Source organism: Humulus lupulus, chromosome 2, assembly GCF_963169125.1.
Source record: "Humulus lupulus chromosome 2, drHumLupu1.1, whole genome shotgun sequence".
Taxonomy (NCBI): Eukaryota; Viridiplantae; Streptophyta; class Magnoliopsida; order Rosales; family Cannabaceae; genus Humulus; species Humulus lupulus.
In genome coordinates, this window is record NC_084794.1 from 115715823 (window position 1) to 115731913 (window position 16091).

The following is a 16091-nucleotide window of genomic DNA, read 5'->3' on the forward strand; positions in this document are numbered from 1 at the left end:
TTAGTACGAGAGAATTTAGATCATATATAATGAATAAAATAGTCAGTAAAATATAAAAGTATGGAATCAACAATGAATGGTTACTAGTACTGTTTACTAAAATATGAGATGCAAGTAGTTTAGATTCATATTAGTTATGTGGATACACATCTTGGTAAATGTGTTGTATATAATATTGATTATAAACAACATGACCAATATGAATTAACTATCTTTATAAACTTACTGTTTTCCATAAAGATTTAAGTCTTATCATAATAGATGATCATTTGTAGATTAGTCTAATTCGTGAGTTGTCATGAACTCATGTTTGTGCTTATTGGATCTTTTGATTTATTCGTTAAGGTCTTTTGATATAATGAGGCTATTGACTTTTGTTTCGGAGATGAAATATTATGAATAGCTGGGAACATGATTTTACAGTAATGAAACCCATACTTTCTTAATTGATTGAATATTGGCGCCCTTACGTGTTAATTCTGGAATTGAATAGTTATTGAACTCAAATCTATAATTTGATTATAGATTAATTATTCGCTAGTGAATTAATGGTACTTAAGGAATAAGAGGTAATTAGAAGGGTGAAATGGTAATTTTTACCAGTTCTAATTAACGAACCAATAAATGGAGGACAAAACTACATTTATTGATTATGTCAATGGACTACGAGAGAAAACTTTGTAAATATAATTCTATAAATACTTAGAGTGCAATTCCATATTTATAGCGAAGTTATTATGTAATTAATAAATAATATTGTTGAATTAAAGAGTTTAATTCATAATATGGTTTATTGGAGCTTCGTATTATAGGTCCATGGTCCCCAAGATGCATTTGTCCTGCACTGTGAAGAGTAAGGATGTCTCAAAACGATTTATAAAGAGAAGGATGAAATTGCAAAAGAATTAATTTTTAAGGACAAGAAAATAATTATGTTATAATTATGGACAATTGATCAATTGTGAATTATATAATTAGTTAACTAGTTTTTATTTCGAAGAACTTTATGTTAAAATAAATATTAATCATATTTGGATTAATATTTGGGAGAGTTTAATTATTATATTATTATAAGATAATTTATTTAAAACTAATAGTTTGTAAAATAAAGTTAATTTTTAATTAAATCATATTTATTTTGGGTTAAATATCTTATCTTAAAATTAATTAAATAAACAAATGAGAAAATCAGGGATAGATATACAGTGGAACATGCCACTCACTTTACTCTATAGTGGGTGGTGCCACATGTAGATATTCTCATTCACAAGATTTGAATTTTGAATTTCAAATTAATTAATTTATTTAATTATTTCATTTTTAAATATGAGTTAAATGAAATAATTAAAAAGGTTGTAACTAATCAGTTTTAATTTTAATTAAATAAAGATTAATTAAATTAGTTAATTATCTTTATAAACCTGAAAATAGAGATTCTTTTTTATGTCACTAATTTCTCAGTTATTAGACTCTCTCAAAAGAAAGAAATGATAGAATTCTCTAAACCTAAAATTGTAGAAGTTTCTATAACCTCACTCTTCTCAAAACTTTCTAGATATAATTTGTTGAGTACATCTAGAGAGCCTAAAATGAACCTGTGAATCCTACATGCCCACACACATCATTGTGTATTAGAAGATCGGCTTGGAAGGTCAAGGTGTGAGTTTTCATAAGGATATAAGATCGTTGATTTTACTAAAAGACTCAAGGACACTTGATAGGCTATGAGAGGTAATCTCTATTCCTTGTATGTGTGATCCTGGCTGGTATTAATGATATTTTTTTAAATCCCATTTCCTAAACATCCTTGTGCGTATTTTGATATTTTTCTAATTTAATACCAACAAAATCTAGAAGTCTGAAATGTTTAAAGTTGCAAATCAATGATCTATTAAACATCAAAAGATTGATTCTGATAGTGATACATATTTTTGACACTTAAGATTGGGACATGTTGGTGTGGATAGGATGAATAGGTTAGTAAAGGAAGGTCCTTTAAGAGAATTAACTGTTGGTTCTCTTCTAGTTTGTGAATCTTGTCTAGAAGGCAATATGACCAAAATACATTTCTCTACTAAAGGTTCAAGAGCCAAAGAACCATTCCAACTTGTAAACACTGACGTGTGTGGTCCACTTAATGAACAATCAAGAGATGACTTTGAATATTTCATCACTTTTATTAATGATTATTCAAGATATGATTACTTATATTTAATGAAGTGAAATCTGAAACTTTTGGGAAGTTTAAAGAATTCCAAGCAGAAGTTGAAAACCAATTAGATAAATCACTAAAAGTACTTTGATCTGATCATGGAGGAGAGTACTTGGATTATAAATTCGAGGACCATTTGCATGAGCATGGAATTCAATACCAACTCACAACACCTGGAACGCCACTGCAAAATGGTGTTTTAGAATGAAGGAACATAACGTTATTAGACATGGTTAGATCAATGATGATCAATTATTCATCATTACCATTGTCATTTTGGGGCTATGAAATTCAATGTACAATCTACATATTAAATGTTGTTCCATCCAAGTCTATCCATAAGACACCATTAGAACTATCGAATGACACTAAACCTAATTTACACCCTTTTCGTATTTGGGGGTGTCTAGCACACGTGTTGAAAGGAAAGATTGGAAAGTTGGACTCACACACTGAATTGAGCATGTTTGTAGGGTATTCTAAAAAGACTAGAGGTTGTATATTCTATAGTCCAAAAGAAAACAAAGCATTTGTATTGGCAAATGCCACTTTTCTTGAACATGAATATATTAATAACCACAAGCTTCGGAGTAAAGTTGTACTTGAGGAAATAGTTTCAGATCATGTAAATAGTAACCAAGTGTTCACAATGAATAACGACAAGTAGAAGACACAAGTTCTAGTCAGAGTAATAGAGAGCTTCGTTGTAGTGGAAAGGTTATCAGACAACCAGTTCGCTATGAACACGAAGTTCAAATTCGCGTGCCTGACAAAAAAAAAAAGATGATCCATTGGCATATAGAGATGCAATGAGGGATTTTGACAAAGAAAAATGGAAAGGCGCCATGAACATGGAAATGTAATCGATGTATTCCAATTCCGTCTAGATTCTTGAATATCTACCAGAAAATGTTAAACCTATTGGTTGCAAATGGATATTCAAGAAGAAAAGAGGAACGAATGAGAAAGTGGGGACTTTCAAAGCTAGGCTTGTAGCCAAGGGATATACTTCGAGAGAAGGGGTGAATTGTGAAGAATTATTTTCTCCTGTGGCCATGCTGATATCTATTCACATACTCTTGTGCATTGTTGCTAGCATGGATTATGAGATATGACAAATAGACGTTAAGACAACGTTTATATGTCTCAACTAGAAGGGTTCGAATTCAAAGGTTAAGAGAAAAAGGTTTGCAAGCTTCTTAGGTCCATTTATGGACTCAAACAAGATTCAAGATCTCAGAATATGAGATTTTATGACATAATTAAAATGTATGGTATTGAATAAAATGTTTCTGAACCTTGTATCTATAAAGAAATCAAAGATGGCATTGTTGTCTTCCATGTTCTTTACATTGATGACATTCTACTGATTGAAAATGAAATAGAAACATTAACAAAAGTAAAGAAATGACTAGCCGAGAAATTCCAAATGAAATATTTGGAAGATCCCTCGAGTTCGACAGAACAAAGTTTTGGTGATGTCTGAAGCAACTTATATTGATAAGGTAATGGAACACTTCAGTATGCAAAATTCCAAGAAAGGTGATATGCTAACCCGTCATGGAATTATCCTTTCTAAAGAATAGTGTCCTAAGACACCTCAAGAAGAAGAGGATATGAGATAGTATCCCTACACCTCTGCAGTATGCCGTCTCATGTACGCCATGTTGTGTACAAGACGTGACATTTGTTATGCAATAAGGACAGTCAGTAGTTATCAATCCAATCTAGGATTGAGTCATTGTGTTTCAGTAAAGAATATTCTCAAGTATCTTAGGAAAACTAGAGAATATATGCATGTATATTGAGGTGCTGGCCTAAACCCCACTAGATACACATATTCTTATTTTCCATCAAATAGTGATGGTCGGAGATCGACTTTTGGATCAGTGTTCACACTTGGTGGAGGCGCTGCAGTCTAATGTAGTATCAAACAAACCAGTATTTCAGATTCTACCATGGAAGCCGAATACATAGCGGCTTGTGAAGCACCTAAAGAGGCTGTGTGGCTCAAAAAGTTCTATTCTGATTTGGAAGTTGTTCAAGACATGGATAAGCCATTGGTCCTGTACTGTGATTATAGTAGGGAGGTAGATAACTCAAAGAAATCAAGGAGTCACAAGATGGGAAAGCATATCGAGAGGAAGTGCCACTTCATCATGGATATTGTTCATAGAGGAGATGTTGCAATTATGAATATAGCTTCAGAACATAATCTTGCAGATCCTTTTACTAAGACTTTGTCTACCAAGACTTTTAAAGATCATGTTATTAATATGGGTTTGATGGAGATGCCTCATTTGCTTTAGGGAAAGTGGAACAATGTTGGGATTAATTCCCTTTAAAGCATATGTATTCAACAATGTTTTATGAAATAAATAATTGAAATGATTTTTTTTGGATATATTGATTGATTATTATTATTAGAATAATATTATATGAATATAAGAAAATCTCCAAATTCGTTATTGTGACTACCATCTTGTATTGGAAGGAGTGGATTAAGATTGTTGGGAACGAATTTAAATAGTGCGCAGTAAAACAAAGTTATATGGAATATTTTGATTACATACTGTAGCTTCAGAACATAACCTTGCAGATCCTTTTAATTTATTATGAATACATGTAATCTAGATCTGGATTACTGATGTAGTAAGACATCTTAGTGGAGGTACTTTGTATAAAGTGGTTATGCTTGAACTGGACTAGATATGTTATTAATACTTAACCAAATATCGTTTGTTTTATAAGAATTAATTAAACATATCAATAAGATGATCCTATACAAATTGATCTTAATCTTCAGGTTATTATTAACTCCTGTTTATGTCATTTGGGTTCTTTGATTCACTCGTTATGGTTTGTCAAAATGATGAGACTGAAAAGTTTTATTTTGGGAACTTATTGGTGTAAATGGATGGGAACATAATATAGATATATGGAATCTATACATTTCCAAGAAGAATTGAATAATGGTTCTCTTAAGGGTTAGCTTTTGGAACAGAAAGGTTATGAGATCAAATTCATAAAACAATTTATGAATTAGCCTTCACTAGTAAAGTTAATAGTATTTAAGGGAACAAGATATAATTAAAGAGGTAAAACATTATCTTAACCCTACCTTAATTATGAACCATTTATAGAGGATTGAATTGTATTTAATGATTAAATCAATGGATGCTTTTTATATTTAAAAAGTAGTCAATAAGTTAATGTTTATAATTATAAGAGTGCAGTCTCATATTTTTAGTGAAATAATGTTGAGGATAATAAATTAAAGTTATTATGTTAAAGAGTTTTAATTAATAATATAGATTCATTGGAACTTAGAATTATAGGTCTATATCTCCTTGAGGTGGCTCTATCATCCAAGCCAAAACAAGATTGCTTTCTAGAATGACAAAATAGTTATCTACTAACCATGCTTTCTTTATGTGAGAACTGAGACTCCATGAATTTTCAAAGTTTAATATGATCAAAGATGCCTAAAGCTTTTAGGGATGTAGTACTATTTGTAGTAGCGATCCTTATATATCGTATTAACAATCGAAAGATGGTGTGGGAAAATAAAACGGAGCACCAACCAACATATCTTCAAAGACCAAGAACTACGAGATCACCCCTTTCATTCTGTGGTGACGGAGTGATGATACCATTCGAGCCTTTATTTTCATGCTTATTCAAGGGAAGAGTTGAAACAGGGAAAAATCAAGGAAATGGCATTGGAAGAAATTTATTCTTCAAGGTAAAATATATAAATGAGACAAATTAATTAATATATATTTTATGTTTACCCAAAAATGGCTCCTGATGATGTGGCAAGATTTTCTTACACGTGGCGCTTTTGACTAAAGAGATCTTGTTCGACCATCGACCAGATAATTATTGATTCGTCAAGTCTTGCGATTAGGTGCGACCAGTCTGGTCGCATACTTTCATTTAATTCCTTTGGGATACACAATCTTGTAATAATTACATTTATTATGTTTCCTTTTATTACCTTGATATGCTCATCTTAATTGTAATTAAGGGCCATTGGCCTATGTAACTGTTTAGTGCTCAAAAATATCATTTTATTAGTCTTAAAAGTTTAAAATTAATTAAGTTTTAAATAGTATTTTCATGGATTTAATGTCATATATTTTATATTTGAAAATATTAATTTTAATTTAATTTGTGTTTAATTTTCAGGAAATAAAATATATTTTGACACAAAGAAAAAGAAAAAAGAAGGAAAGAATTAAAATTGAAGAAATCATGAAGAAAATAGCATTTTTGAAGATGGAATGGCCCAAAATTAAGCCCAAATAGCTGCTCCCCCACGCTGCCACATGGAAGCTTGCCATTCGCCCAGCCAAGCCAGCTGAGCCTCCAGCCGCACCGCCGAAGCCAAGCTGTGAGCCGCCTGCCACGCTGCTGTAGCGCCTGACGCACCTCCTGCCGAGCCAGTCAGAACGCGCCACGTAGCCTGATGCTGTCCCACCCGTAAGCCTCTCCTCCCCATGCGCCCGACCATGCCTGCCACGCTGCTGCCGCGCCTGACGCACACACCTGCCGAACCAACGAAAGCTTGCCACCTGTCCCACTCTCCTGCAGTTTGTCTCCCACTTGTCCCACTTTGCTCCAATTATGCAGTCATTTCCCCACTATTTTGTACACGTTTTGGGTCCTATTTTCTCTATAAATAGAGAACCAAAGCTAGTGAAAATTATTAGATTGTAGAGTGGGAAAAATACACTTTGTTATTTTGTTTCTTTTCTTGTTTCTAGTTTACTTTTACTTGTTTTAGGTGACAAAAATGAGTGAACTATTTTAGAAATATTTGTGAGGTTAGAGTGTAGATTTTGTACTTCTTATTCTCAATTGTGATATTGATTCTTCTTATGCTTCATTTCCATATCTCATTAATTATTTTGTTTCTCATCTTCTAATTTCTTTTCTAAAATTATTTAGCATCTTTTACATAAGTTCAGTCATGATTTTCTTATGTAAGTTAAATTGTTAATTTATTTTAGTATATTTGTTATATTATATGTCTTTCACTGCATTCTGCCAGTGGTATTTTGTTGCTCTTGGATATATATTATGATATGCTATGAAATTAGGAGTTAGATTCAATTTAATCTAGATTATTTAATTTGTGTTTTTAACATATACATCTTCCAGTGGCAATCAATGGTGTAGAATTGCAACTGTGTTTTGAATTAATATCAATATTAGAATAGGTTTTATAGCACTGCATCTCTACCTTACCATGCTCTTTATCTGATCATTTTCCCTATTCTATAATCTTAATTTCACAAAATCCATCTCTTCAATTCTACTTGATTTTTATCTTTTATCTACTAATCTAATTTTTAGCTGTGTTTGCCTCTCTGTGGATACGACATAGCCCGATTACTACTGTGACCGCTTAGGAGTTTATTGGGTGATATCAGTAACCCCCCTTGAGCCTATAAATAAGAAGAAGAGGGCTCAAGGAAGGGACTTTTGACTTTTGACTTTTGAACTTTTGATCTTTGTATTCAGAGAGAAGAACATAGTGTGATTATCCACCAAAATTGTAATCCTCCCAAGGCTTGTGAAACTCGTGAACCCTAGTTAATTGAACACAATATTGGGATTCAATATCAATAAGAACACTAAGTGGACATAGGTCATTACCATCTAGTTGGGGCCGAACCACTATAAATCGTTTGTGTCATTTTCTTTCCATTTGATTCTCTTATAGATTTCCTTTTGTTCTTTGTCGTTTATTTCACTCTGTGTCGTTCGCCAAATCAAGGGTTAACATTTTGGTTCTTTCATTGAGAGAATTAATCCAAAAATTCAAGAGAGCTGGGCAGACTTCTAGTGCTGCATCCACTCAGCCTCCTCCTTGAAGTGTGACTGAAAATGAGCCACACTTGAATTTTGAGGAGGAAGAAATGGATTCTGAAACGCTGACGACAATAGTGAGTGTGTTGCAGGACCAGTTGGCCAATCTGAGGGCCAATCAAGAGAATACGGCAGAGACCTTGGCGCTACAATAGAGGGAAATCGAGCGTTAGCGTCAGGAGCTGAATGAGCGGCAGATAGATATGGACAGCCAGTAGAGAGACGCCACTACAGCTTTAGAAGCAGCCATTCAGTTGGCTAGGGGACACACTGCACCGACTTCTAAATTGAATCACCCACCAAATGCACAACCACCACGGGCCCCAAATCCAAGTCCTCCGCTTCAGCCAGCAAGCCCCCAAAGGCTGGAGCAACCACCTGCTGCTCTGCAGGATATCCCAATTCAGGATCCTAAGTAGTAGCCACCTTCTCAAGCTAGTCGAGGCAATCCCCAGCGCCAGAGGCAGAATAGGGTCGGGCAGCCTCTCCAAAGCCCTAGACGCCCAGTGGCCAATGAGCCAAATCCACCAAGCAGGGGGCAACATCCTTCGGCTAATAGAAGGCATGAAGAGTCAGGCTCTACGGTCAGGGGACCCCCATGACACAATAATGCACAGGGATCCACCGAACAATGCAGGCCTCCCCCTGATGCTCGGGAGAGTAAGCTAGAGAAGGAAACAACGTGACCAGCCAGTCGTGCTATATTCGGTCGTAGTTTAGGGATGGCCATGATTATAATGAGGCCAACTCGGGTAGAAGAAATGCTGGTCGGGGGCATTAAGGAAGAGGTGGAGATAGGAACCCTCCGCCAAGAGAAAATATACAAGCCAAAACGCTGGGGGCAACCAAGACAGCATAATGTCTTTGATCGTCTAGGCGCAAGTGAGCAACAACGTAGAGATGATGACCTGAGGGACGAGCTCAATGACAGGCGCGAGAGGCACGATGAGTATTCTCCTCTGGCACCAATCGCTCCAACGATCCTAGACACTGTACAGGCCCAAATTGATGCACTGAATCCGGACATCCCACATTGAGTATGATTGGAGGAGAGGTACTCTGTTTGTACAGAGGATTGTTGTGGAAGAAACCCCCAGAAAGTTCAACATGCCAGTACTGCCGAACTTCGATGGGTACGGGGACCCAGTATCTCATGTAAACAAGTTTGAGATATAGATGGACATCCAGAAGGTGTTAGACGATGTCTGTTGCAGGATCTTCCCCGGCACCCTATCTGACACTACTCAGGAGTGGTTCTTTAAATTCCCTCCTGCTAGTATAGAATCATGGGAAATGTTCATGAAGGAATTCTACGGACAATTCTACTTTGGTCGCGTACACCACACTAAGGCCAACCAGCTGGTCGAGATACGATAGAGGGAGGGAGAGCCCTTAAAGGAATACGTCCAGGGTTTCATGCGAGCAGCTACTGAGCTAAAACAGTGGGCAACGAGGGAAAAATGATGGCCCTAACTGCTGGGGTAAGGCGCCATTCTCCCCTCTGGAACAACCTAAGAAAGAATGGGGTAAAGAGTACCTAGGAGTTTCTTGATCGAGCTGATCGATACATCAAGCTCGAGGATGCGATTTCCAATGAGGGGAAATTGCCTACGAAGGACAAGGGACCAAAGGAAGATCCCGCCAAAGCCGCCAACGAGTTAGGTAAACCCTATGGCAACGACAAAGGCAACGGGAACGGGAATGGTAAAAATGGTGGAAAAAGGGCGAACAATGAGCCATCAACATCCGAAAATAAACGCCCCAAAGGCAATAGGTATGAGCCAAGATTCACTAATTATACGGCCCTTGTCGAGAGAAGGGCGGCGGTCTACCAGGCGACCAACTCCAATGTCCCTTATAAGCGACCAACACCTATAAGGAAGGATATCTCCAAGAGAGATACAACAATATTCTGTCGTTTTCACAACGACTATGGTCATGACACTAATGAGTGTAACCAGTTGAAGGACAAGATTGAGTTCCTTATCAGACAAGGACACCTAAGGAGGTACGTACGAGCCGCAGGAGTTTCTCAGCGAGAGGCTCAAGGAGGCAACGAGCAGGCGCTTGCACACCAATGCTTGCCACCTTTACAGCCAGCTCCTGTGGCAGGTACGTTACTCGCCATCTGTGGCAGCCCACACCTTGCAGGAGTTAGTGGGAAGTCAAGGGAGTGGTATGCTCAGGCCTTACGCCACGACTAGGACTTCAAATGATGAGTGTGGAGGATCGAGCGCCTAAGAAAGCTCGAACAGAGGAAGAGTTAATAAATTTCTCTGAAGATGATGCTCAGCATGTACGATTCCCACATTTGGATCCGCTGGTCGTTAACGTCCAGATTACCAACATGATGGTTAAATGGGTGTTGGTTGACACAGGGAGCTCAGTCAACATATTGTATAAGTCTTCACTAGAGTGGATGTAGTTGTTCTTCAAGGACTTGGAGCCGTGCAACCAAACCATATATGATTTTTTGGCGAAGGGCTCACGCCAACAAGGTCGATTAGGCTCCTAGTTACAGCAGGAACTGCGCCTGTGAACAGGACATTACTCATTATTTTATTGTAGTTGATTGTCCTTCCGCGTATAATGCTATAATTGGAAGGCCTATTCTGGTCGACCTGTGAGCTGTGACCTCGATTTGGCACCTTGCCATGAAATTCCCGATCGACGCAGGGATAGGATGCGTATTGGGAAACCAACGAGAAGCGAGGGAATGCTACAACTACTCGATATCAAAGGCTAAAAAAGGTGGATCGAGGGAAGTAACCAGAAAAGAGTTGCAGACAACCAATGAAATACAAGCCCAGTCAGGTGATTGCGTCGCCAAATAGGGTGTTGCCCAAAGTGAGGATAGAGATTTGAATCCTCGCTTTGGGGATTTTAATGAAGAAGTAGGACTCATCGAGGACCTCGAAGAGGTCCAACTTGATGAAGCAGATCCAACCAGGGTTGTGAAAGTTAGTAAAAACTTAGAGACAACAACATAACAAAACTGGTGGAATTTTTGAAGAAGAACCAGGAAGTCTCTGCCTGGTCGCATAAAGACATGTCCTGAACATAGACAAAAGTTTTCCACTAGTACAACGAAAGAAGGCTGCTCGACAATGATAGATCGAAAGCTTTAAAGGAAGAAGTAGAGAAGCTAAAGGAGAATGGATTCATCAGGGCAGCGTTTTATCCATCGTGGGTCTCTAATCCCGTACTAGTACCCAAGCCGAATGGAAAATGGAGAACATGCGGGGATTTCACAAACCTTAATAAAGCCTACTCGAAAGATTGTTTCCCGCTCCCGAGTATCGACCTGCTGGTCGATGCCACTTCAGGGTACAAGATCCTATCATTTATGGATGCATACTCTGGGTACCAACGAAATTAGTATGCACCCACCTGATGAGGATCGCAGTAGCTTTCAGACCGATACAGGGCTTTACTGTTACAAAGTAATGCCCTTCGGATTGAAAAATGCTTGTGCGACTTACCAGCGACTAGTCAATCACATGTTCAAAGAGCTGATCGGTAAAAAATGGAAGTATATGTTGATGACATGCTGGTTAAGTCGATAGGGGACTTCCAAGAATTATTCAATGTCTTGAACAAGTATCAGATGAAGCTGAATCCCCTCAAGTGTTCCTTCGGAGTTGGATTAGGGAAATTTTTGGAATTTATAGTAAAGTCACGAGGAATTGAAGCTAATCCTGAAAAGATCAAGGCCCTGGTTGATATGAAATCGCCAACAAAAATAAAAGATGTTCAAAGTTTAACAGGGAGAATCGCTGCTCTAATTAGATTTATCTCCAAATTGACGGACAAGTGCGTCCCATTTTTTAATATACTTAGAGGCAACAAGAAATTTGAATGGACGAATGAGTGCGAACAGGATTTCGAAGCCTTAAAGTCCCACATGGCACAGCCACTAATTCTATCTAAACCAATCGAAAAAGAAACTCTGTTCATCTACTTAGCGATCACAGAATATGCTGCTAGTGCCGTCTTGGTAAGAGAGGAGGAAAATGTGCAAAAAGTAGTTTATTATGTAAGTAAAAGGCTAATAGGAGTAGAACTGCGGTATCCGCCTATTGAAAAATTAGCCTACTGCTTGATTTTAGCCTCCAGAAAGCTGCGGTCGTACTTCCAAGCGCACCCCATCACAGTTTTAACCGACTTGCCTCTACGGAAAGTTCTGCAAAAGCCAAAAGCCATAGGGCGATTACTGAAATGGGCGGTTGAACTTGGGCAATTTAAAATCTCTTACTTACCATGAGCAGCGGTAAAAGAACAATCTTTAGCCGACTTCATTGCAGAGCTCATTGGGCTTCCACATAGCGAGCAGACAGAAGAGCCTGAACCTCAAATCCAAACTCCTTCTTGGAATTTGTTTACAGATGGTTCTTCTAATGAGCACCACGCTGGAGCTGGAGTGATTTTGGTGATGCCTGAAGGACATCGATTCCACTGCGCAATCAGATTTGACTTCACCGCGTCCAACAACAAAGCAGAGTATGAAGCATTACTCGCCGGGTTACGATTAGCCAGAGACATGAACATAAAGTCGCTTGAAATATATAGTGACTCCTAGTTGGTGGTTAACCAAATTACTGGAGAATATCAAGCTCGAGGTCTGAAGAGGGTTGCTTACTTGAATAAAGTAAAAGATTTGTTGGCACAGTTTTAATGGTATACTCTCCAGCAAGTACCTCATGACCAGAACTCAAACGCTGATGCCTTGGCCAAACTAGCAAGTGCGAAGGATGCTGACATGTTGAACATAGTGCCCGTTGAATGACTGCCCACACCAAGCATCAACGTAGAAGAAACTTCTCTGGTAATTCGGACAATAGATACATGGATGACACCTTTCATAGAGTACCTGGCACATAGAGGGTTGCCTACGGACAGAAACAAAGCAAGGACCCTCTAGAGGCAAGCTGCTTGGTTTATCCTGGTCGATGGAGTCCTGTACCGAAGGGGATACTCAATGCCGCTCCTAAGATGTATCTCAAAGGATAAGGCAACAAAATTGATGCGATAGGTCCATGAAGGTTTCTGCAGAGATCACGCTGGGGGGCAGAGTTTATAAAAAAAGATCTTAAGGCAAGGATACTTCTGGCCAACCATGAATGAAGACTAGATGGAATTTTTTCAAAAATACGACAAGTGTCAGAGATTCTGTGAGTAGCCCCTAATGAGCTAAAGCAGATGCAAAGTCCGTGGCCATTCCCAGTATGGGAAATAGACCTAATCGGGTCTTTACCCACAGGGAAAGGTGGCATCAAATATGCCATGGTGGCTGTCGATTACTTCACAAAGTGGGCCGAAGCTGAGCCACTTGCGACCATAACGACCAAGAAAGTGTTGGACTTTGTGGTCAAGAACATAGTGTGTCGCTATGGATTACCAAGAAAATTTTCTCAGACAATCACATGCAGTTTGATAGTGATCTGTACACAAATTTTTGCGAGTGGCATGAAATTATCAAAATCTTTTCTTCAGTTGCTCACCCGTAGGCAAACGAACAAGTCGAGGCAGTCAATAAAACCCTTAAAGATACTCTGAAGAAAAGGATTGAAGAAGCAAAGGGGGCATGGCCAGAGCAATTGCCTAAAGTCCTCTGGTCGTACAGAGCATCCCGTCAAATAGCAATGGGCCATACTGCATTTCCCCTAGCTTATGGATATGAGGCTATGTTGCTTGTTGAATTAGATTCACCATCACATCGACAGATATCATACTATCAAGACGCTAACAGTCAGTTATTGATGGAATCTCTGGACTTGATCTATGAGAAGCATGAACAAGCCCAAATCTGAGTAGCAGCTTACCAGCAAAAGGTCACCCGATATTTCAACTCTAAAGTACGTGAAAGGAAATTTAAAAGGGGAGATCTAGTACTTAGATGAGTTTTCCTTAACACCCGCGACCAAGCTGCTGAAGTACTCGGACCTAACTGGGAAGGACCCTACCAAATCGAAGAAGTCCTCCATCCAGGCACTTACAAACTTTCTCGTTTAAATGGAGATCTCATTCCTCGCTATTGGAATGGAGAGAACCTGCGTAAATACTATCAATAAACAATTCTTCTTAAAGAATTGGCTTGTATTAATTTTACTTTTTACAAGTTTATGAACAAGGGTTAGTCATTCTTGGGGCTAATCGCTTATAAGCGTAAGATCATATTGTTGATCACTCGTACAGACATGATTATCCATTTATTATGAGAAATAAAAGGGACTGTGCGCAGCTAGTCAACCTTGCCAAACTATTGTATTTATTATAAGTATTTGCTCATTATGTGTGTTGTTTTGCCATATTATCATTCTAAAATCTCTATTACGAGCAGAAATGTTCGAACAGGTTTGGTCAAGGCAAGTGACTGAGGACCTAAAGCTCCTCAATGACTTGGGGGGCATATAAGGTATCTAGTAAGCAAAGCATATCAATAGGTATGTAAACACATAAGCAAAATAAGTGAAAGCATACTACGGTACTTAGAGTATTTTTCAAAATTTTGTTATTTTGTTAAATCAAACCAAAGTGCTATGCTAAGTTCGGTCCTGTGAACAGATGTTATAATAAAATGCAAATATTATAATATCAAAAGTGAAATCCTTTACACCGCAAGTAGTCACTGCTCGGATGTAATTGTCTTTTAAAAGGAAAGTTGCCCGTGCAGCAATAAAAATTGTCTTGACATCATAAACCATAGTTCATGTGTCTTAAAACTATAGGTTCAAAAGAAAGAAAAACAAGTAAAACTATGAAGCGGCAAGAGGGCAGCTTCCACTTCCGCGCCTTCCATGCTCGTGGCCAAGGAGATCTCGGGGGAGGCTGGGATTTTTTCTCTCTCCTCTTTCTTCAGGCGAGCAAGGCACCAGGCTATTTCAGTTCACCTCATGCGCTTGTAAAGATAATTGAAGTTGGCCTCACAGTTGTGTTTCCAGAACGCATAGAAGCAATTGGAGTTGGCTCCCTTATACATCTCCAAGTTGCTGGCGTCGACCTCCTCAAGCTCTTTAATGCGCCCCTCCAGCCCTTCATTTTCCTGTCTGCTAGCGATCAACTCATTCTCAAGCTTCGTGGCCTTCTGGAAGATAAGCTTAGAAGACTCCTTAAAATTCTCCTTTTTCATAATGGATTTGGTCAGGGAAGCTTGGAATGTCTTCAGTTCTTCAGCTATCTTATTTTTGTGATCGAGAAGTTCCGCGTTTTCCCCTCGAGCACCTTGACCTCCTTAGCATGTTTGGCGTCGGATTCTTTGAGTTGAGTAACCAAAGTCCCTGTGTGGTGCCAGCTGGCATTCATAGTTAGCATTCACTGTGATCAGAAAAAAGATAAGGTGATTGTAGAAAATGACAAGATAAATAAATAAAGCTCAGCCACAGATAGCAGCTTACACTGGCTATTTCGTTCAGCATTCTGTTGATTATGTGGTCGGCCTCCATGGAGTCTGTGCTGACAATGGCCTCTTGGCTGCATTTGTGCCTTGAGAGTTTGGTCATTCTCTCTTTAGCCGAGCTCACCACGGTATTTGTCAGGATATCTCCAGTTTGGTCGAGAGGTGTCTGGACGGCAGGTGTTGGTGGTTGAGGGTTCTGTTCGACTGGTGCTGGGGGAGACGTCTGGTCGAGAGGAGATGGAGGGGGTGTTGTTTCCTTTGAAGGAACTGCCACTGGAGAGTCCCCAGTTCGAGCTCTTTTGGATGGGGGATTCTTGCTGCTTTCCCCTCAGTGTGACCGGCTCTCCTTCTTCCTACCCAAAGGTGCGACAGGTGTGCTATAGAGGTCGAACATATCTTCAGATGACATATCTGCAAGTAAGAAAGCATACAAACAGTTAGACAATATGAATAGATGTACTCACTACATCAAGGAAATAAGAGCAGGGAAATCATAAGTAAAATACCCGAGCTTCAACTACTGGTCGCTACATTATTAACTGTACTACTGGTACACTCACTCACTTCTTAGAAGAAATCTGAATTTAAATTGGGAGTGTACTTAAA